Consider the following 20,938-nt stretch of genomic DNA (forward strand, 5'->3'; position numbering starts at 1 on the left):
TCTGTGGTTCTGTGGCTGACAATCCCTCCATCTTTCTGCTTTGGAGTTAGTGGGCTAAAACTGGTCTGGTTTTCTGCCCTCTGTTAGGAGTTTGGCTGTAATTTAGTGTGAGCATGAGTTATGGTTGCCAGCAGCAATAAAAAACTGGACTATGCTTTCTGGCTCAGCTTGAGTGTCTCAGGAAGCCTGTAGTGAGGGCTTCCCAGGCACAAAAATACAGCCACCCGGGAGCTAGCAGCAGCTCTGCATCCCTTCACTTTCAACAGTGCAGGGGGGACAGCAGATGGGGACTGCTGATCCTGGGGACAAGGCAACTGAATTAGTGCTGCTAGCAGAAAGTCCCAGGGAAGGAACTCAGAATAGCTCAGACTTCTCTGAAGTGTTACCTGGGCTAGTGATGAATTAGCACACAGGAGTCAGTGAACTTCTAGCCCTGAAGTTTAGTGTACATCCCCAAGGCTAAATTAGGAGGCTGTGTCACAATCCAGCTAAAGCTTATGTGTCTTTCTTCACTTGGGTGCATAAAAAATATGGAATCAAATCATCCAGTGGTTCTAGCCACAGAGATCCTCCAGAGGATAGCAAACAGAGCATCTCACTTGACGGGAGCTTTAGGCATTTTTGTGCTTGAATGCTTCTGCTATAGCACCTCCTTGGAGACCAGACCCAGAACTAGCAGTGGTGGATTTCTGACTCTCATCCTCTTCCCTGCCATATGCACCATCTTGCTGTAAAATACCTGAGCACTCCTTTGCATAACTAGTACTTCGTTGTGTAGGGAATCCAGCCTATACTAAATTACAGGATGACCAATCTGAGCTTGCCAGTTCAGTTGAAAAACAAGCACATCTGATTTCCTGCATGTATGTTTTTCCTGCATATTCTTTAGCTTTGCCTTGGCATTTCAATAGCAGCAGGAGACAATTAGCTTGTCAACAATGGTTTATTGCATTGACATTATCTCTTAATTACACAATTACTTTGTTATGTACTGTAGTATGAGCAATAAAACATTTGAAGTACTTCAATCAAATACAGTTTTAAGGTTTAAAAGAAAAAAGACACAACCCAACTCTGTTTCAAACTACCTGATAAATGTAAGTACTTTTTTTCCCCCCTTAATAGATTAAGAAGTTAATTGTACAATTAGTGCTAGAAAAGGTGTAGGTGAAATGATTGGTAAAATGGTTCTCTTTGTATTTTTATACTGATAGACACATCAAGAGAACAGGGCTGCTTTACTCACATCACTCCTTGTCCTATCACCATGGGACCCCTCAGAAATGAACTGGATCCAGTGCATCATATGCCATGCGGCTAGAGGCATCCTGATAATGACCTGCATCTGTTGGCTATGCCATCAGGGATGTGCTGGCCTGACCACACACCTGGGTACTATGGGGTCACCTCCTAGCACCAGGTCCAAATCTGTGGTAACACCACTGGGTTTTCACTTGAGAAAAGCTAACCTGGTATACCATACTGGCACTGGTGTTGCCTGAAGGTGTGCTGTAAGTGCAGCTCACAGCCAGGCACTCTGGAAACCCACTCCCATCCTTGCCAGGATCACTTACTGTCAGCTGTGTTGTCATGCCCCAGACATCCCAAAGGAGTCAAGGCTACTTTGTCATTACCCTTGAATGACAGTAAAACTTGTGACTTTGTAGTCTAGACAAAACTGGTGCATTTGGCAGAGGTTTCATTTTAGAAGCAAATCTCCTTATTCCCTTAAAAGTCCAACACTGCTGACTCCTAGACTTACATTTTTTCCATGCAACTCTTTCCTCGCCTTGTGTCAAAATGAATATCTTAAAAATAAATAAATAAGCATATAAGCATCTAAATTGAAAAGCAGCAGTTGGCAGAACTGTGCATTTTTAATCTAGATTTAGTCACCCAGATAGAGCAAAGCTTTGCAAGACCCGTCAGGCAAAGCATGTCAGAAATTTCCTGTACTTCACTTCAGAAGGCCGTGAGTCCTTTCCCTGTTACAGGTATAAATGAACAACAACATGGGAATGCTTCCAGTCACTTCTCCCACAGCTCCCCTCTGCCTCTCTCCTGAGATAGATGAGAAACATGGTGGTGACTTTGGCTAAAGATTTCCATGTCAGCATAATGGAGGAGAAAAACCCCAAGGGTTGGTGGCAAGGAGCTGGGATAAGCTGTAGGAGCAGGCTATAGATCCAAACACCTGGCACAGTTTCACTGGCATCCTTTCATTTTGTCAGCCCCTGTACAAGAGGAAAACCCATTTAAAAAGAAGAGCCCTGTTTTCCTGGAGGGTGCTTTGTTCTTTTTATTTTATGAGAACCCTACAGGGAGGATTCAGGGATGATGACTTGAGCAGGACTGCTTTTCTGCTAATGTTGCCAGTCAAGAACTGCACAAATCTATAACAGAAAGATACAGAATACAGATACAGATAACAGAAAGATACCTGAGCAGCAGCTCAGGTCCTCACACATTCACATTGTCACAGAATTTTACCCGGTACCCTATTATGTGACTAGCTCTTTCTGGCAAGTAGAAAAAGATATCATAAAGCTGCATTATTAGTAGAAGAATGAGAGAGGAGAAAGTGCAGGTCTGTTACATGTCACTCAGGGAATGAAAATCAGCAATTCTGAAGAACAATCTGAATGCAGATATTACAGCGACGGCTAAAGAATAAGTCAGTGAACAGAGCATGCAGGTTTTTACACCACTCTCTTTGCTTCCTTGGGCTTCTCATTGGGTTTGCAACACACAACTTAGCTAAAATTCAGTGGGCTGTTCTGCAATATTTTTCAGCACTAAGCTGTGCTGAGACGTCAGTGGAGATCACAGCTCCCTGTGACATATTGGAGATGAGTTTGAGCCCATTCAGGCTTTGCAAAAGTGTGAATAATTTCAGGAAAGATTTTGAAGGCAGAAAATATCAGCAATTTTGGGAGAAGGAGTCCTGTGCACAGAAGTAACAGGGAATAGGTCAGAAAACCAAAAAAGGGAATGCTTTTCCTTGCACAGATATAAATGTTTCCTAGTAGCCTCTGGGTAATGGGTTAAGAAGTGGATAGAGATTTATCTGTCCTTTTAAAATATTCATGTTTCTGTGGCTGTGTGTTAGTTTCATGCACTAACTGCTCTGGCAACCCTGGTCTCAGACCCACAAAATGTTTTCAAAATAGGATTTTTTTGTTTGCTGCCTTTGGCTTGATGGAACTATAATGGCAGAGAAGTTCAGAGGCAGCAGGTGCTGAACCCTGGCTCTATGGTTACTTTTCACCACATAGATGCAAATATCAGCTGCCAGCTAGAGATTATGCAAAATAATTCATTTTGAATGATAGAAATAAATACTTTTCAAACATCTGCATGAAGAAGAAAAACAGAAGATGATGACAATCTAAGAAACAGGGGGACAAGAACAGCATATACAATTAGTATGTATGGGTAGACCTGAGAAGAAAGGGGCATGCTTTGTGATATTTTTGCCACAAGTGCTGTACGCTATAGAATTATGTGTTGTTTTTGCCTTCTTTTTGGCACTACTTCTCAGATAGGTCCTGCTCTCCTGTCCCACCTCTGCCACTCTGGAAAGTGATTTGTAAGTGTCTTTTGGGACATCTCATTTTTCAGGCCTTGGATTCAATTTAGTTTCCAAGTGTTCTTAATAAAATTTGATATTTCATGGTTAAAAATATTTATTCAAATGTAAAGACCAATGTTTTATTTTTTAAAAAAGGGTCTCTTGAATTTAGATTATGGTTGGCGAGGGTGTTTTTCTATTTAGAGGAAAATATGAAATATTTTGGCATATTTTAAAGCTAATTAATTTTCTATTCTAGTTAGGAAATGCATGAAAATAGTTCTTTTTAGCAAAATTCCTGACCTATTCTGTTATTGTATTATGCCTATTCTGCATATATGCTGTTTTCCAGCAACAAACAACCCTGTATGATCACAGAGGAACTTTGGTCTTTTTCTCTTCTCTGCCCTATTCCTCCTGCATAGGAGCTACTCTACCATACAGAATAAGAATTTATTCTTGGTTTTCTTTCTTCCTTCTTCAATCTTGCAGCATACCTGCCTCACTGTGCTCCCACTCTTTTGTGTCTTTCTGCTTTGTCTCCGTTTCTGCAAATGAATAAATTTTTTGCATCTGTTTTTGTGAAAAGGAAAACAATACAAAGCAAAACAAATGAGCTCTGCGAAAGGCCATGGAGGCTGTAAAACAAATCTTGAAAATGGCACCTTATTTGTATCACTAATCAGAATTCTTATCTAATTGAAAAGCAATGAAGCAGATAATTTTTTTGTTGTAGTTTCCATTAACCACTGCCTGAGAAGTGGAGAAATGAAGAGGAATCACAAAACAAACCTTTGCAAGGGCTGGGGATCTTGTTGCCAGAGAGAGCGATGTACCCCCTTGGAGCCTTGGCTGCCCACCTTACCTACCATTGGAAGAATTGGTGCTGCCTACAGAAGCCAGTGGGAGCTTTAAGCAGCTGAAGAGAAGGGGTGGTGGGCAGTCACTAGGTATGCATCAAAGCCATCTCCTCACAGGGTAGTGTAGTACCCACTGGGGTGCAGAGAACCATAAGCCTCAAACTTCTGGGCTTTGCAGAGTCTGTTTTTATAAAAGTTTTATTGCTTAACACCACCTATCTGTGAGTAGCTGATGTGGTCTGTTGCAGGTGAAACTTTATTTTTGGATAAGCTTTAGTGAGACCTCTTACCATAGACCAAAGTGCACAAAAAAGGTGCTCTGTACTTAGGATACCTTAGGGCTCCTGTATCAGGCTTACTGCCTGTGAGAAGACTGGTTTCCACATGCACATGAGCTCTGACCTGTCTGCAATTGCTGCCTCGGATGAACGGGGGGTGCTGTCCCTCCACAGCTCTCTTTTGAGATACATGCACAAACAATCAACATTTTTTATTTCTCCTGTGAGAATGGATAAGCATGTGAAAATTGATCTGTACTTTTCCAATATGTCCTGTCCTCCCATCTCAAGAAAACCTTGACAGATTCAATCAATTCCACAGTGAACCAATAAGCTGACAAAAAAAATTAGAGCCTGGTTGGAAACCAGCCTGGAGCAATGGCATCATACAGGCAGAATTTAATAATGTGGCACTTGGGGAGAGAAAGTGACATGGGGTTCCTGCCTCATTGCTCTGTGTTTCATTGGGTAAAAAACATACTGTTTTGAGGACTCTCCTGGGCTATTGGGATGGGAAGCAAGGGATCCTTCTGGTTGAGTAGGTTAACACCGTTGTGCTAAGGAGCAATTGCAATCTGGCCTCAAAAGGGATATGGGACTTTACTCATAGCTCTTCTCATCCCCTAGCAGGTGTGCAAATCAGCACATTTCATGCACAGATGATGGGGATTCAGTGCCAGGACTTAGGACTTAACTATGCTTGCTTCTACCTGATCAATTAAAAGCAAAGCTGTATGGTATTTTTGCTCTTATATGTAATTTCTGGTTGAAGGTAGATATCACATGCAATTGGCCTGGAGGCTTAGAGCTTATCCACACCTAATATTTAGGAGTGTTTGTGGTGAATAAGTGAAACAAATAATAACCTAAATCATACTGGGAGAATATGAAGGATCAATTCAGCAAACAAAACAATTTCTGATCTTACTAGCTGTACAAATACACACAAAAAATCCCATTCAGGGAATAATACATATCTCATATTTCAGCAGGTTCTTTCACTCTCTGAAGCTCACCTAGGGATGGTGTATCCAGGGATCCCACCAGGCACTTCTTTGGCTATGTGCAGTAACTGCGGGTCCTGTACATCCTTCCTATCAGCCTGTCCTGCAGGTGCTGCACAATTAACCCTAATCACAGATAATCACAAACTCAGTAATTGAGTAGCAATCGAGTAGCAAATGCGGCTTAATTGTCCAAGCAAAGGAGAACAGACTACCCAGTGAACTGGTAGGGGAGAAGAGCTTGGCACAGCTCAATTGCCTGTGTGGAGAGCTGATGTAGATAATATTAATTTTCATGAAAAAGTACCAAAGGTCCCTTAGTGATGATAAACAGATAAGAAAACCTCAGAATTTGTATTTCATCTGAAATACCTCTGTGCCAACAGTGGACCCCAGTCAGTAATGATACACTGGGGTAGTGGTTTGATACAGACTCTTAGTAATAGACTACTTATTTTTTTTTTTGCTTGCATCTCTTCAAGTGCCAGTGTATTATTTTCCTATATTCTCACCTCTGCTGGTAGAACAGTTTAAGAAAAATTTTGCAATAATTGTTAAAACCAACTGGCCAATTTAATTTTACTTAAAATCCTGATCAGGATAAAAGTCTCAGCAATGAGTCTCCTCAGGGAAATTCTGCATGATTACCTTTTGATATCACTGTCATTTTCTAGCAGCAGAAATCCTGCAGTATTTCTGAAACAAGCAGCTGTGCCAGCTTCCTCCAGCAGCCTGGCTTGTAGGCAGTTGCCAGATGTGCTGCTGGAGGTCTGCACCTCCCAAAGCTTTCAGGCACCACAGCTGCACATTGTATCCTATTGCTGCACCACAGAGGAGTATTAGTATTAGACAGTGACCTGGGCCAGGTGTCTGTGATCCAGGGATCAATCACCTTGTTTTCAAACACCTTGTTTGAGCTGAACATTATGGATAGGAGGCAACTTCTGGCATTACTGGTGGTTCTGAGGTTACACCTCTGAGGATCAGAAAGGGCTGCACCAGTAATGTGGATGTGACAGAGTTGTGGACATCAGGAGCTTCTGCTTGAGGACATGCTGTTCCTGTGGCAGCAGGTTAGGCTCTTTCCACAGATGGCAATGTATGCTGGCATCCAGAGGCTGAAATCTTGGTTCAGACTTCCAGAGACTCTTGAGGCTCCTGAAGTAGGTGCAGAGAGCTCATTCACTCATAGGCAGTTTTGTGATCTAATGAGATGTATTGTTTGAGGGCTTGTGGCTAGTTATGTCTTCTCCTTCATTTTCTTTTTTTTCTTTTAATTTCTAGTCAGATAAAAGTGGAAATGAAAAGAATAGTGGAGATGTTGCAGCAATTATTATTTTTTTTTCTTAATTATGATGTGAGCAAAATTACACATTTCACTTTAAATGAAAAGTACTGTTTGAGTAACAGATAATGTCCTGGAGATTTTTTCTAAAAAGGAATTTCTATTCTTTCCTTCAAATGATGTCTCCAGGAATGTGCCCTATTTCTGTCTGGGTTTACTGAGGGTATATACAAGTACTGCTCCCTGCAGGGAACGAAGAGAACTGTAAACCTTTTTGGGTCACTTTCCATGATTCTGTCTCCTCCCTGCATCACTTTTGATGTTCTTCCACTTCTCCTGTGCTACTGATGCTGCTCTCATCACTCATTCACTACATCTCCATAAAAATACCTCCACTCCTTTACTCCTGTCTGTGTGAATGGGCATTGCTGCTTTCTCACCTGTGTGGGAGCACTTCTTGGAGTTACCACGTGCAGGACCTGACAGTGCATGGGATAGCAGCCCTGAATGGGGCCTTCTGTTATAGTTCATCAGACTCTTTAACATTTCTTTGCCCTGATTTCAAGGAAAACAAGTGATGGGTGAGGGCAAACCCCGCTTATCAGATCAAGGTTGTGTCCTCCTGCTTTCTCAGGTACACCCTTGTGGCCCCTTGAACCTGCTCATCTCAGTGCTGTGGTCAGTGCTCTTCTGGGGGCTTCTATCCTTGGTGTTGGTCCCTCTGCTGCATGTTCAGATAACAATAATGTTTTTATTTGGCTTCCTGGGCTGAAAACAATTTGGATCCCATGTAGAAGTGTCTCTAAAAGCCTCTCAAGCTGAAGGGCTGAGCCTACAGAGGTGCTCACAGCACCTCTCACTGTTAGAAAGGAACTGGCAAGAGATTCTTGGGGCTAATAATAATAATAGTGTTGCAGAACTGAAGCAGAAGAGATAGAAATCATTAAGAATGCAGAGAGTTATTGAAGTAGAGTAGAAAGGTATTTTAGAGAAGTTGGATATATTAGCAGGGGAATGCTGATTAAAAAAAAATATCTACACAAATAGGCTTATGATTTGAAGCCGAATTAATGAACATAGTTAAGAGGATTAAAGACATAAAATAAAGCTAAGTAGTTGAGATAGTAATAGTGCACTGACTTCGAGCAGGTTTGGTTTATCAGACTGCAACCTGTGCTCTCTCTGCAGAGAAAAAACATCGAAGATTGAGCAGTGAGCCAAGCAGCACAGTGGGGACTGCTGCTGCTGGGCATCTTCTGGAGACATCTCCCACAGGCAGCTCCTTGGTGAGACTGTGCCTGAAGTACAGGGCAACCTCCTCATGCTGGGGGTGCCCCTTCAGGTTTGGGGCCTATTAATATCTTTTTGCTGGAAGTTGCATCTCTGTATTTGGTATTTGAGCAGACACCAAGGACGGTATTTTCAAATCTGAGTGTTTGCATTTATTACCACCCTTTTTCTCTAGATAGGTGTAGTACTTGAGCAGTATACATATATACTTGAACAATAATGCTTCCTACTCTGCCTTGTAGCAAGGAAGATTATTGACACCTTTTGAAGAAAAGTAAATTGCAGGAGAATTCGAGGGCAAAGCTCCTGTCAGCATAGTCAGTATGACTACAGTTGACTTCATGTTACTGAGCAGCTTCATTTCTCCTCGTCATGACCATACCTCTTCTAGAATTGTGCTGCTGGAATTACTTCAGAGTTCATTGGAGCATCTAGCTTCCTCTACTCTAGCAGCACTTCTTTAACATGACTTAATGCTCTTTTTCATGTGAAAGGGAGATGATTTCCCAGAAAAGACCAGTCTGACAAAGGCATTGCCATGACTGCAACCCTTGGACGCTGCAGTGCCCATATGTTGCAGAAATCCTGAGGGAGTGCATAAAAGAAGAAAAATATGCAAATCCCATCTCTTAAAATGCAATCCCATCTCTTAAAATGCAATCCCATCTCTTAAAATGCAATACTGGCAAAAGTTGGGCTCATTTATTCACACCTGTTTGACTCAGGCCCTGAGGTGTTAAAAGTAGGGCTTTAGGAGTAGCACCAGCATCTATATACACCACATGCCTTTACCTTTTTGATTGTTTGATCCCTGAGATATTTAAGATTATTTCATTATAAAAATGAGGGGGGAAAGGGTTTTCCATGCCAAAATAACCTTTACACTGAAATAAAAGGTGCAATGATTTGAATTATCCAGAATTCTTAAGAAAAACAGTGGTTCCAGCAAGCAGTGCTTTAAGACCCACTTGCAGTAGGTTTTTCTAAGACCTGGTGGCTCTGTTATGTTTTTTAGGCTTCAGTTGTATTGCTATAAGCAGCTGGCAGTTGTGAGCAACCACTGTCCACAAATTCAGCCCCAAATCTCAGTTTCTTACATGTCCATCTTATATTTTCTGTCTTAGAGAATTGTTATTCTTGCACATAGCTACATGTGGTTCCTAGTCATATAATTTACTACTTACTTATCCCTACAGGCCTTGTAATTACTGAAGGTTGGAGCTCTGTTGATACTCTATAGCCTGTCCTAGGAATATGAGGCACTGGGTTTAACATACATATGTACTTGTGTGTAAAGGCAGCCGAAGATGGAAAAGGATATTTTGAGGCCACCTGCAATACCTGAAAAGTAATGTTCTTTATTTCAGAGTGAAAATAAAGCTCTGTGAATACTTTATCCACCATACCAGAACCATGTAGGAACATTACTTTTTTGTCTGGAAAACCTTATTAAGGTGTTTTTCTGCTGGAGTTTTTTTCCTGTTGATGAGCTGGTCCCCCGTGCCTCTCAGAGATCTTCCTTGTGAAAGAGACCTTTAGTTATAGCTAATGTTTTCATGTGAATGTTTTAACTTTGGAAAAACACTACTCTTTAATAAAAATGCTAAATTAAAAGTATTCTTGCCAGCTCATCATATGCAGATCTTTTCATTAACATTACAGAAAAAATATTTTCCACAGAGCTACTTAAATTCTTAAGCTGTCACTATGCAAGCAATGAGTATTCTCCTTCTGGCTGGCACTGCAGTCCAGATCCATTGGGGTGTAAGTCATGAAACTTGTGTTAGCTTCAGCCATGAGCTGCAAGAAGGCATTTGTCCCCTGAGCCAGCCTGCTCCAGAGGAGAGTCTGTCCCAGTGATTCAGAGTTCTTACTGCTGTTCACTGTCCCGCATTCCTCCTCTGCCCAATTATTTCTTCCTGCTCCTGTGCCTTGTCTCCAGGAGCAGCAGGTAATAGAGAGCAGGGGTTTTTTACTCCTTCAGTGAGCATGATTGAGACTTCAATTTCTTGCTCTGCTTGTTGATCCCATGGAGCTAAGCTCATATCCTTCATAATTCAAGGTGACATGACAAGGCTCACTGGGGACTATCCTGGCACACTACATGAATGAACAGTCCTATAAATGGTCAAATAGTTTTCCAGTACTTTTACTTCTCTGTTATGTTGTTCAGATCTCAGAAAACAAAGATTGCTCTGTTTCTTTATAGCATATTGAATCTGAAGAGCTCTTTTGTCCTCTGTTCTTTTTAATAAATATTATGTATTTGTAGTAGATAATTTTCTCACTCCACTGTGGGAGATGCTGCTATTCCTATTTATGCATGGAGACACTGTATTGTAAAGAAGTTATGGGTGTTGGCTCTGTGGCACTGAGTACTGCCAAAATTGTGAGGTTCAGAGCACCCAGCAATCTCCTCCCAGGAAGAACCAGTAATAACACTTCAGAGAATGCAGAGTATTTCTCTATGACTGCAGAGTGAGACAGTGCTGCAGCAGTGAAGTCCTGGACTAAGGATCAACATGGGAAAAACTGCCAAGGCTATTAGCTCATTTTCCCTCTAGTTATACCACACACCGAGTAAGTCTGTTTGAAGATGTCTTTTCCTTTCCTCACTCCAGATGTACTCTGTCCCTTGGTTTTTTTTTTCTCAAGTATTTTCTCTAAGTAGTCTGTGGTCCTTCCTCACTCACCCTCACACACCAGCCATGTCTGTCTTTAAAAGAGGGGATTTTTACAGGATTATGCATACAGACAATATTATCCATGTCGTGTTCACTCCAGAATACTGAAAAACACTATCTTCTTGTTTTTTCATGTACTTCTCACTTCCTGCATGATGTGCCTGACTTATAGAGACATTTTGGAAAATAGAATTAACACTTTTGTGTAGCTGCTGACCAGTCAGTGAGTCAGAACTAAAGCTGGAATGTTGTGAGGGGAACTGCAGCCACCAGTGGTGCTTTCTGCAAATGGACAATCCAGCCTGGATAAAGGGCAACAAAGATATTCCTTCTAAGACATTCCTTCTAACACGGAGCCAAAATAACAAGGAAACTCAAAAATAAATAGAAAAAAATCAATAAGGTTTTTTGGCATTTGAATGAATTTAATTTTTTCATTTGTTTTAGTCTTATCTTCTGAGCTTTGACTTGGACAGAACATGGAAATGATCCCAGTAGACAGTACCTGACCAGGAGAAAAGGTCCAAGAAGTTTGTGCAGACAAGAAGTGTCCAGGTTTCAGAAAGCCATGATTTACAGGACCTCCAGAACCTTTACTCTGCCCTAATGGGAACTCTCACGGAAGCAGGACATCCAGCTGGTGATGCAAAACACCTCAGCACTTGCTAATCTTTTTAGATATTGAACCTCCCTCTGCATCAGACACTTGGTATTTGGCCATTTTTTCCACTTGACTTTGTGATGTTGCTGTCTCTCTTTCTTGTAGTAGCACACCTACCTTGTGATCCTTTTCCATAAGCTACCACAGACAGCTATTAGTCTGACGTCATCCTTTCCTATAATCAACTTCATGCATTTATAAGTGGAAATTTAGAAGAAATTATTTGGAGTCTCGTGGTATCTGAAAGGTTCTGAACTGGGCAAGGACATCTAGAAAGGCTCAGATTGTATTAACTGTCCTATCAGTCCCACTGTTGATTGTTCTAGAAGTTTGCACCCAAAGAGAAAAAGCTGTTTCTCAACTGCTGCACTGTTTTCCTGTAGTGATCTACATGTGCTTTCCATTGTCTTGTGCCTATTGAGTTTTGCCTTCACTTTACTCCAATCTAATCACACTCATTCCTCTTCTCAGCTGAAGCATCTCTCCTGCCACTGTGTCAGAACATTCCTTCTGCTTCCCTTGGTCTTCAGCACATTTGTCCCCGTCCTCATTGGAGCAGCAGTCACAACAGTCTTGGCTCCCGCTCCCTGGCATCCTCCTGGGACTTGACCCTCCTGGAACTTTGCTGCCCTTCTCTGTACCCTGAGCCTTGCCTGCAGTGAGTGTCTTCAGTTGCTCTGTGCAGTGTGACACAGCTCAACCCCTGCTGCCTATCATAGGAGCCCTTTGACCATGCTTAACAATGGTTACAGCCAGGAAAATAATGTTCTGCAAATGGTTTCAGCAAATAAACAAATAAAACATTTGCTACTTTTTGTTTTTGTTTATGGTTTTGTTTTTTTTTTTGTTTTGTTTTGGGTTTTTTGTTGGTTTTTTTTTCCAGAAAAGCTGAGAGAAATGTAAAGCTAGGAGACATTCTTGGGTGAATCTCTCTTTTTTTTTTTTTGTGAATTAGTGGAGGGTCAAATCAACCTCTCAGTTTACAATGCTTTTCAATTTCAATCAAAACATGCACAATAGGGCTTTAGCTGTAAAGGTCAGAAAGGGTCAGAAAACATGCCATTCTTCTCATCATCCCTCTAAATTCTTCAGAAATCTCTCTATCAGATTTTATTGCTATTTTTTATGGAAAATTGAGGTCACTCTGCTGAGTGTTGTATAACATGGACAGGAATGAATGTGGGCTGATGCTGCCTGACAACCTTTGTGCCCAGTGGTGGTACAAGAGCTGCTGCTGGTGCAACCTCCCATATGTGTAAGTTCATTCTCATGCTGGTTAACAATCACCCACCTCTTCCAGAAGTGAAGGACTGTCACCTCAGTCTTCACACCCAGCTGCTGCATTGTCTCTGTAACAATAGTGCCACTGCAACTAGAATGAGGCGATGTTTTCCAGGGATTCATTCAGCAAGAATGTCCCTGAAGTGTGTGAGATCTGAAAAGAGTAGCAAATGACAATTCACTGTAAAGGAACTTTCTTTTTGGGAAAGTGGGAAAGAAGAATAATATGATCTAATAAAAGGTATTATGTTTCATTCCAACACACCTTTCCCCTCCAATAAAAAGATGGACTAGAACAACCAGTTTGGCCAGGACAGAGATTTAGCAACTGTTGAATTATTTCCTGTCGAGATGAAAAACGAGGGATGGGACCACCGTGCTATTTGAGATGATTTATTGTTTAAGTAAGCCAGATAAGATATCAGTCTCAAAGGCATGAGATTTGGAGAGAAGCAACAAGTCAGCCATAGCTCAAGGTACTCACAGGTTTCTTCTTCACGCAGCAATACACAACATTTTGGTCTAATAGACAGTTAACATGAAACTTATTTCTATTTAATAACCTATCACTCTTGCCTAATTCTGCTACACTGCATCTGTCTTTCAGCCAATAAACTGATGGGTCATGTACCCACACACACTTCTATTATAGCTTCTAGGTCCTACCCTATAAGTCACATTATTACAGCTTAAACCTCTCACTATTTTTCCTAATATAATTTCTTACCTACTCAAGGCATATTCTTACATACAATTATAGGAACATAAGTTTATAATGTTTCTACCTAATGTTTGTGTACCTTTATCATTACATTAACCCAAGCTCTTTCCAAGGCTGCAGATTGAACCCTTCAGCATCTGTGTGTGAGAGGTTGCATAGTGATTTGTGTCATTCTGGAAACACACCATGGGATCAATATAAACAGGAATACTGATCTTAAAGTAAAACATACACACGAGACAAAGGAAAATACAATGATTTCATTATTTTTGTTTAAATCCCTTTGCTGTGAATTGCTAGCTTTTGCTGTTAAGCATTTTTGTCACTATGTAATTGCTTTAATTATGGATTGTACCCACTCTTTATGTATAAAGAAACAGTGGGCTTGTGTGAACATGTAAAAACTTTTTACTGCTATTACCTGCTGTCTAAGAGTGCAACCTGGCCACATACTGGAGCTTTGTCCAGACCTGGTGGGGGCTTGCAGCCACTGCTGCTGGGGAGATAGCCAACATATTCAGGCTTGTACCCCAGCACAGAAGGCGTGACACAACCCAACAAGAAGCTGCCTATAAAAGGGCCAGCGACCAGCAGTAAAGTGGATGTGTTGATGGAACAGAGACTCCCTGCATCCCCAGCGCTGCTTGCTCATTTCTTATCAATGCATTAATAAATTGCCTTATTGATTGACCAACCTGATTTTGGTGAGCTATTTATAACATGTGGAAGTTTCTATTTTTCCATTTCCCACAATTTCCTATTGGACAAGAGGTATTTGGAAGCATGGAAGGGAGTGGAAGGGAATTGGGAACAGCTGTTTACTCAGTCTTGGTTCTGCTAATATTGATTAGCTCTCTTCTTCTTGTGTCACAATTGCACAGATCTGTAATTGCTGACATCTTTAAACATGTAGGCATGACTGACTGAGCCAAGGGTTACTCTGGGTGTTCAATTGTGTGCACAGCTGCAATGTTAAATATTTAGGCAAACAATTCCTGCAGCATTTGCCTTCTTTCAATGCATGACCCAGTGAACCCCTGAAGACTGCCTGAGCTGCAGTGACAGCCTTGCCAGCTGGGCACTGTGCCTGCTTCAAAGGCCAAGCTGTCATATCTTACATACCCAATCTGCAATTTAAGTGGTCTCTTCTTCACATTCACCAATCTGCATCTGAGACATTCCCTCACAGCCTTCTAGTCTTGCTCTGTCCTCATCATGTTGCTTGGCTGAGACTTAGCATGGGCTGAGGGTGTCTGGGCAGGCTCTGTTTTTCCCATCTCATGACACCACCCTGGGGAGAGTGTTACCCCATTTGTCACTTATTATGTGTGGGTCAACAAAAGGAAAAAAAACCACCTGCTTAGCTTGTTGCTAACTTAGGAAGAACCTGGATCTTGTGATTAAGGAAATGACTGGGAACAGAGGGCTCCAGTCCTCAGGCTCTGCCTCTGACACAAATGTCCAGATGGCCTTGGGCAAGTCACCTCACCTCAGGACATCCTGTTGCCTGCCTCACCTCTTTACATTAATGTGACTGTGGAGTCCTGAGGAGCATTACTAGAATGCCTGAGCAATTAAAACTGTCAAGCTTTCTGGCATTAGGATTGTGATGGATCTACCCACAATATTTTCCACTTTCAATGGGGAAGAATCAAGTGTGCCACAAAAGAAAACAAAAACCAACAATGAAAATCATGAAAATGAGTTCTCCAGTTGGTGGAGCAAAAAATTATCCTAGTTTTCACTGTATGTGTTGCCTCATGCAGCATAGTTGCTGACCCTACACTTCTGCAACAACAAAACAAAAAGATCCCACTTCTGAGATTAGTTTTTGTCATTAAAGCCTTCTTAGGGTCTGGATTTGTAGTTCCAAGATGGAAATGCCTTCCACTTGCCCACCACTGTACCTTTGCCTAGACCATCATAATCTATAAGGAAGCCTGAAGAGGGTAGTTGTCTTAGGTTACAATGTAAGATGAAAACAAAAGTATGTATTCTATCACCACCTTCATAAGCTGTTAAAAACAGGTGGGACAGCGTTCTTTATCTCTTCCATGGCTCATCCCTGATAACTCCCTCTGGGGGCTATCTTCTGCTGATGGGCCATCAAGTCTCATTGCATGACTCATAAAATTACATCAACCCATTATGAAATGCTCTTCCCAGGAGGAGGAACCAAGCAGTCCTACCTGGGTATAATAAGAGGTTTGGAACATCACAGGCAGCCTTACCTACTGGATTCCCAGAGGACAAGAGCTACATAACCACTGGACCTTCAGAGGAAGACCAGACCCTTCTATAGAATCACTGCTTCAACAGAACCACATCTGTCACTTCAACAGGATTGCAAGCACCTTTTAATTGGACTGCTACCACCACCCTGCCCAACAGGGTGTCAGGTTGTATCCTGACTCTGTCAGTTTAAGCCAGTGTTTCTGTATCTTAATATTCCTATTAAATTGTAGTTCTGACTTGGGATCTCCCACTGGTTTGCTTTCAAACTAGTACAGTAGTGGGATTTGCTGTCTCTTTTTTGTCTGAGATTTGAAACCTGCTGCATTTCTTTACAGCTGAAGAAAATGAGATCTATATTATATATATATATAATATATATAGCACTCATATATTAGTGCTATGTCTGCTTTCATCCCACATCTCCTTCACATATCCTCTCATTCCTTTTAAAGACAGCTTGACTGCAGGTATGAAATACAGTGTGGGGAGTCCATACATTACTTCCTCTGAAGTAAATAAAGATCTATGCTGTTTCACAGTCATTTTGCCTGAGCTACTTACTTAGTCTTTCCTAGGTGCAGGCCTGGCTGTTTGCTGGGAGATCCAGGACTCAACTGAGCTGTCAATCCTCACCTTCCTTCTCAGGGCAACTTCTTCAGTGCAGTGATCATCAACCTAATACCTGTGTGCAAACCAAACCAAGTTTGTGCTGAATGAAAATTGCAGTCATTATGATGTTCCTTTTCCATTCCCCCACCTGATCCCTCAAGGAGAGCTTCAGCTATCAATTATTTGAGAAATTGGAGCCATCTGTGGGGCACAGGGAACTTTATCTTTGCATGCTGAGCATAGCAATGATATGAACTGTGAGTTCCATAGGAAAAAAACACTATTATTATTTAAAGAGCTATTGGCTGTCATTGTTCTGCCCTCCACAGAGGTCTCTGCAGCTTTCTGATTGCCTGGATATTTGACTTTACACTGATGTATTGTACTTATATAAATCGGATGAATCATGTGTTTTCCAAATGGTAGTTCAGCACCTAGCTGTAACCCCCCACTTTGTTCTATGTTGTCCCTAGGGTATTATTTTCTTTCCCATATCTATCTTGGATTTTCTTGTTTCTTTTTGGCTTCAAGGGTTTCTCCAGTATCTTCAGGAAGCTTTGCTTGTGTAGAAATAGCTGCCCCTTGTTGTGCAGTGTTGTGCTTTCAGATTCTGTTTGGATTACTGAACACTCTGCACATGTGGCTGCAGAGCTACAGCCTCACCAGGACCTCTTACTTGCAGGGGCTGGGAGACTATCTAGAAGCAACATGTCCCATTTTATCCCCCCAGTGCAAGACATTAGCAAAGTGAACAAAATGCTTTGGATGGATGACCACCAAGGTGGTCAAGTAGGTGGAGTGCAGGATAAAAAAGACTGAGACTGGATTTGTTCAGCCTGGAAAAAAGAAGGTAAAGGGGGATATTACTGCCTCTTGTCACCTGTCTAAAAAATGATATAGGGAAGATGGAACAAGGCCTTTCTCAGAAGTGCACAGTACTTGAACAGGACAAAGTTACACAAGGATACAAGTTACAGCAAGAAAAAATATTTAGAAAGAAAAACAAATTCCCCAGGAAGATGGTGCAGCACCAAAACAGGGCCCAGAGTGTCTGTGGATGTCCACCACTGGAGACATTAAAAATTCAAATGGAGAAGGCCCTGAACATCTTGCATTGTCTTTGAAGCTGTCCTGCTAAGAGTAGAGCTTTGAGAAGACAGCATCCTATAGTACCTTTGCAACCTGAAATTCTGCAATCCTGACCTCTTTCCTGCCTCCCAGGAAAATGCTGGGGAGAGGAGGAAAGCCTCTCCCAGCTCTTCTGTTTGTGGCTATCCACAATAAAATACAGCTGGGAAAGGAGATCTTGACAGGGGGAAGAACATAGTCCTCTCTCCCTATTACATTACCTGATGTTGCTGCCTTTTCCATTTGGGCAGAAATTTTTCAATAGGGAAACAGGCAAATCAGGATGTGCTTTGCATTTTCAGATGTTCCATGCAAATGGCCTGACTGCCTGTCCAGCCTTGGCTGTTCTGGACTGAGCAAGAGCCAAGTAAGTTGTGGGAAAGAAACAACAGCTTAATCAAACTTGCTGTAAGGAAAATCTCCCACTTGTGAGTTCAGGGGAGAGGTGGGGATTTAGCAAACCTCTGTCTTGTGCTGTCTTTGTGTTTATCTGTGGCTTTATCTATTAAATGGAGCCATTAGGAGAACCAAAATGCTCCCGGAGTCATTCAGAATGAAAACACTTTCCCTTATGTCCTAGCTACTTCTAGCCACCAGAAGAAATTTCCCCTCTCTGGGAGGCTTTTGCTATATACAGCATGTAAGTGATGACCTAGGATGGCTGTGAGATGTCACCCTAAATCTCTGCTTTGTTGAGCATGATGAGTCAGAATAAACTGCTGTGTGTCAGTAATAGGAAAAGCAATGAAGCAAGGTACAAAACAAGAGCTGGCCACTTAATAGGTCCACAGCTGATAGTCAGCAGTGATCAGAAAGCCATGGCAGTCTTGTGGCCAGCATGGAGTCTAGAAGGGTTGTATCTGGTGTGTATGAGGCAGATTCAACAGCCTTCCTTTCCTACCTTTTGGTGCTTCATAAGGATCTGGATGAAAATGTGTTGTTGGGTGTGACCTGGGGGATCTTGGCTCTGGCACAAGACCAGTATAAGTCGAGTAAGTCAGCTTGCTCATTCTTCCTTACCACATTGCCAGAAAAGATAGTGGAAGCATTTCATTCAGTGTCAATGGGATTTCCCCCTCAGACAAAGCTGGCATGAATGTCTTTTCCCTTAGAAGACATATTCCTGCTTTTCTGTTCTGACAGCACCTCAAACCAGACTGATAATGGGTGCTGATCTGTCCATGCCATGTATTACAATAAGCACCTCCAAAAAGTCCATTTGCTAGGCTCAAAAAACCCAGTTTGTTTTAGGATGCTGACTGAAGTGATTAAGTTTCTAAGAGATGGATGAAACTCAGAAAAAAGAGAAAGAGTGGGAAGAGTCTTTTCAGGGCACCACAGGCAGGGGAGTGAGTTAAGAAATTATTCAGTTTGCTGGAAGTGTTTTAGATGAGAAAGCAGGTTTTTTATTGGGTGAAGAGTGTGGAAGTGTGACCTGTGGTAATGACAGACCATTTATTTGTTCCTGTGCCTGTCTCCTACACTGAACAGAATCTTTTCAGACAAGAAGCATATTTCTACAGCAGAATTTTAAAAATTCAGAGAGATGCAACAAGGAGCTATATATTTCTCTCTTTTCCGCCCGTCCACAGCTCACATCAACAGGTAACATCATAAGGTCTCTCCTTATGATTTGTATAGAACAGACAGACCCATGCTAGGCCCATATGTGATAGACTGGCATGTAAGAAAACAAAGAGAAACACCTAAGGAAGTTAAAATTGCTGGAGGTGGATGGGAGTTTTTCTCCCAGACAACAGCTGGCCATTTCTAAGAACTGACAGCAGTTTTTACCATTGAAAAGTGAGATCAACCTGTGAACACCACCTTAAGACCGAAGCCCGGGAATTTCTTTGTCTCTTTGTTTCCTGGCTGTGAAAGGTAACTGAGCTCCAGCTGGCTTCCCGTCCCCTGCCCAGGCCATGTGGCCCGGGCCAGGTCTGGGCTGGGCCTGCTCCCAGCCGGGAGATGGGGCCTGCGAGGCTTGCCCCAGGCCCTGGCCGGGCCAGGCCGGTCCCTGGCTTGGCTGCAGTTTTTGCTGTGACTGAATTCACCAGAGACTGCCGAGTAAAGAAAGAAAAAAGCTCTTGACCTGCGGCGGGCTGAGACAGTGACCACACTCTCCAGAGCAGCCATGAAGAATCTTCCATTGAAGACAGCTCCAGCCGCTGCTCCGGCAGAGATCACAGAACCATCTACAAAACCTTGGCAAGATTTTAACTCTTTGATTATCCAGATGAGACTTACAGATTAATCCTTTTTTCCAGAGAAAGAAAAAGAGAGTAATCAACATGTAAAGAGACTTTATAAAGTATCAGAGACAGTAAAGAAAAGAATTAAGCTTCAGAAAAGGTAGAGAATAAGGAGATGCTTTATAAGCTGACATATTTTTCTGTTAAAGCTATGGAGATGGACAACAGTATTCTGAAAAAACTCCTTTAATTCATGACAGAGTATATTGGGAGGAATAGAGTGTTCAAAGTTTGAATTTTGAGCAAAAGGTAGAGTAATTATGATAGAGTGAGGTGCTAGAACAGAAGGAGAGAAGTAATAGTTGAAGATTTGGGACCACTTGAGGCAAAGAGAAAACTTCTGTTTTCCAAGAAAGCTCACAGAGACAGATGAAAAGAACTTTTGCCTCTGAATAACTCATCCTTAAAATGATATCCCTAGACTCATTGACCCATACACACTTCAGAGTGATGTGAAATGGGAGGAGTGAACTGATGACAGATTTCCGGGCAGCTGGCATCAGAAAAATAGAAAGCTATAACAGAAATAGTTTTCTTGTGAGAAACTCCATAGGTTAGCAGAAGAAGACTTCTGTTTCTCTAAAAGACTGATGAAAAGACTCTAGCAGGAATTGGGACTGTTTTATACACCAAAGTTCCAAAGTTTTTTTGTCTCCATGTTGTCATGTGAACGAGAGAATGGTTAAGTAGTGGGGGATAAAGGGGTTTTCTGGAAGTTTATTCTGGTGTTCTTATTCTTGTAGTTTTGTTAATAAACTTTCTTTATTCCTTTTAAGTTTTAAGCCTGTTTTGCTCTTGTTCTAATCCATATCTCACAGCAAGAAATAAGTAAGTTTTCTAGTAATTTTTTTAGGTACTGCTTTAAAACCACAACACCATATCTCTTTCAAACCCACTTGGAGAACCCAGGTCTGACCTACTGCCTCCCTTGTACTGCCAAAACCTTGCAGGGCTTCTCAGTCCCATTTAAGAAATGGGAAGCTGTGGCCATATTTATTCACCAGTAACTGTATGGGATTTATTTTTTCCTTTTTCCTACCCTGGCCTCATGTTGAAGCACATGTGTAGACACACATTAG

At 41.8% G+C, this 20,938-nt stretch overlaps 2 long non-coding RNA genes across 2 annotated transcripts; one reads left to right on the top strand and one right to left on the bottom strand.

Moving 5' to 3' along the window:
• Positions 1 to 924: 924 nt before the first annotated feature.
• LOC147654992 (uncharacterized) lies at positions 925 to 19,653 on the bottom strand. The gene is made up of 5 exons (XR_015281254.1): positions 19,435 to 19,653; positions 16,432 to 16,552; positions 12,925 to 13,068; positions 5,726 to 5,839; positions 925 to 4,119 (listed from the first exon to the last, which is right to left on the bottom strand). It is a non-coding gene; the product is annotated as an uncharacterized LOC147654992 (long non-coding RNA).
• On the top strand, positions 6,582 to 9,903 carry LOC147654993 (uncharacterized). The gene is made up of 3 exons (XR_015281249.1): positions 6,582 to 6,876; positions 7,188 to 7,262; positions 8,187 to 9,903. It is a non-coding gene; the product is annotated as an uncharacterized LOC147654993 (long non-coding RNA).
• Positions 19,654 to 20,938: the final 1,285 nt, after the last annotated feature.

This window comes from Cyanistes caeruleus, chromosome 2, assembly GCF_971803275.1.
Source record: "Cyanistes caeruleus chromosome 2, bCyaCae1.hap1.1, whole genome shotgun sequence".
In the NCBI taxonomy this organism is placed as follows: domain Eukaryota; kingdom Metazoa; phylum Chordata; class Aves; order Passeriformes; family Paridae; genus Cyanistes; species Cyanistes caeruleus.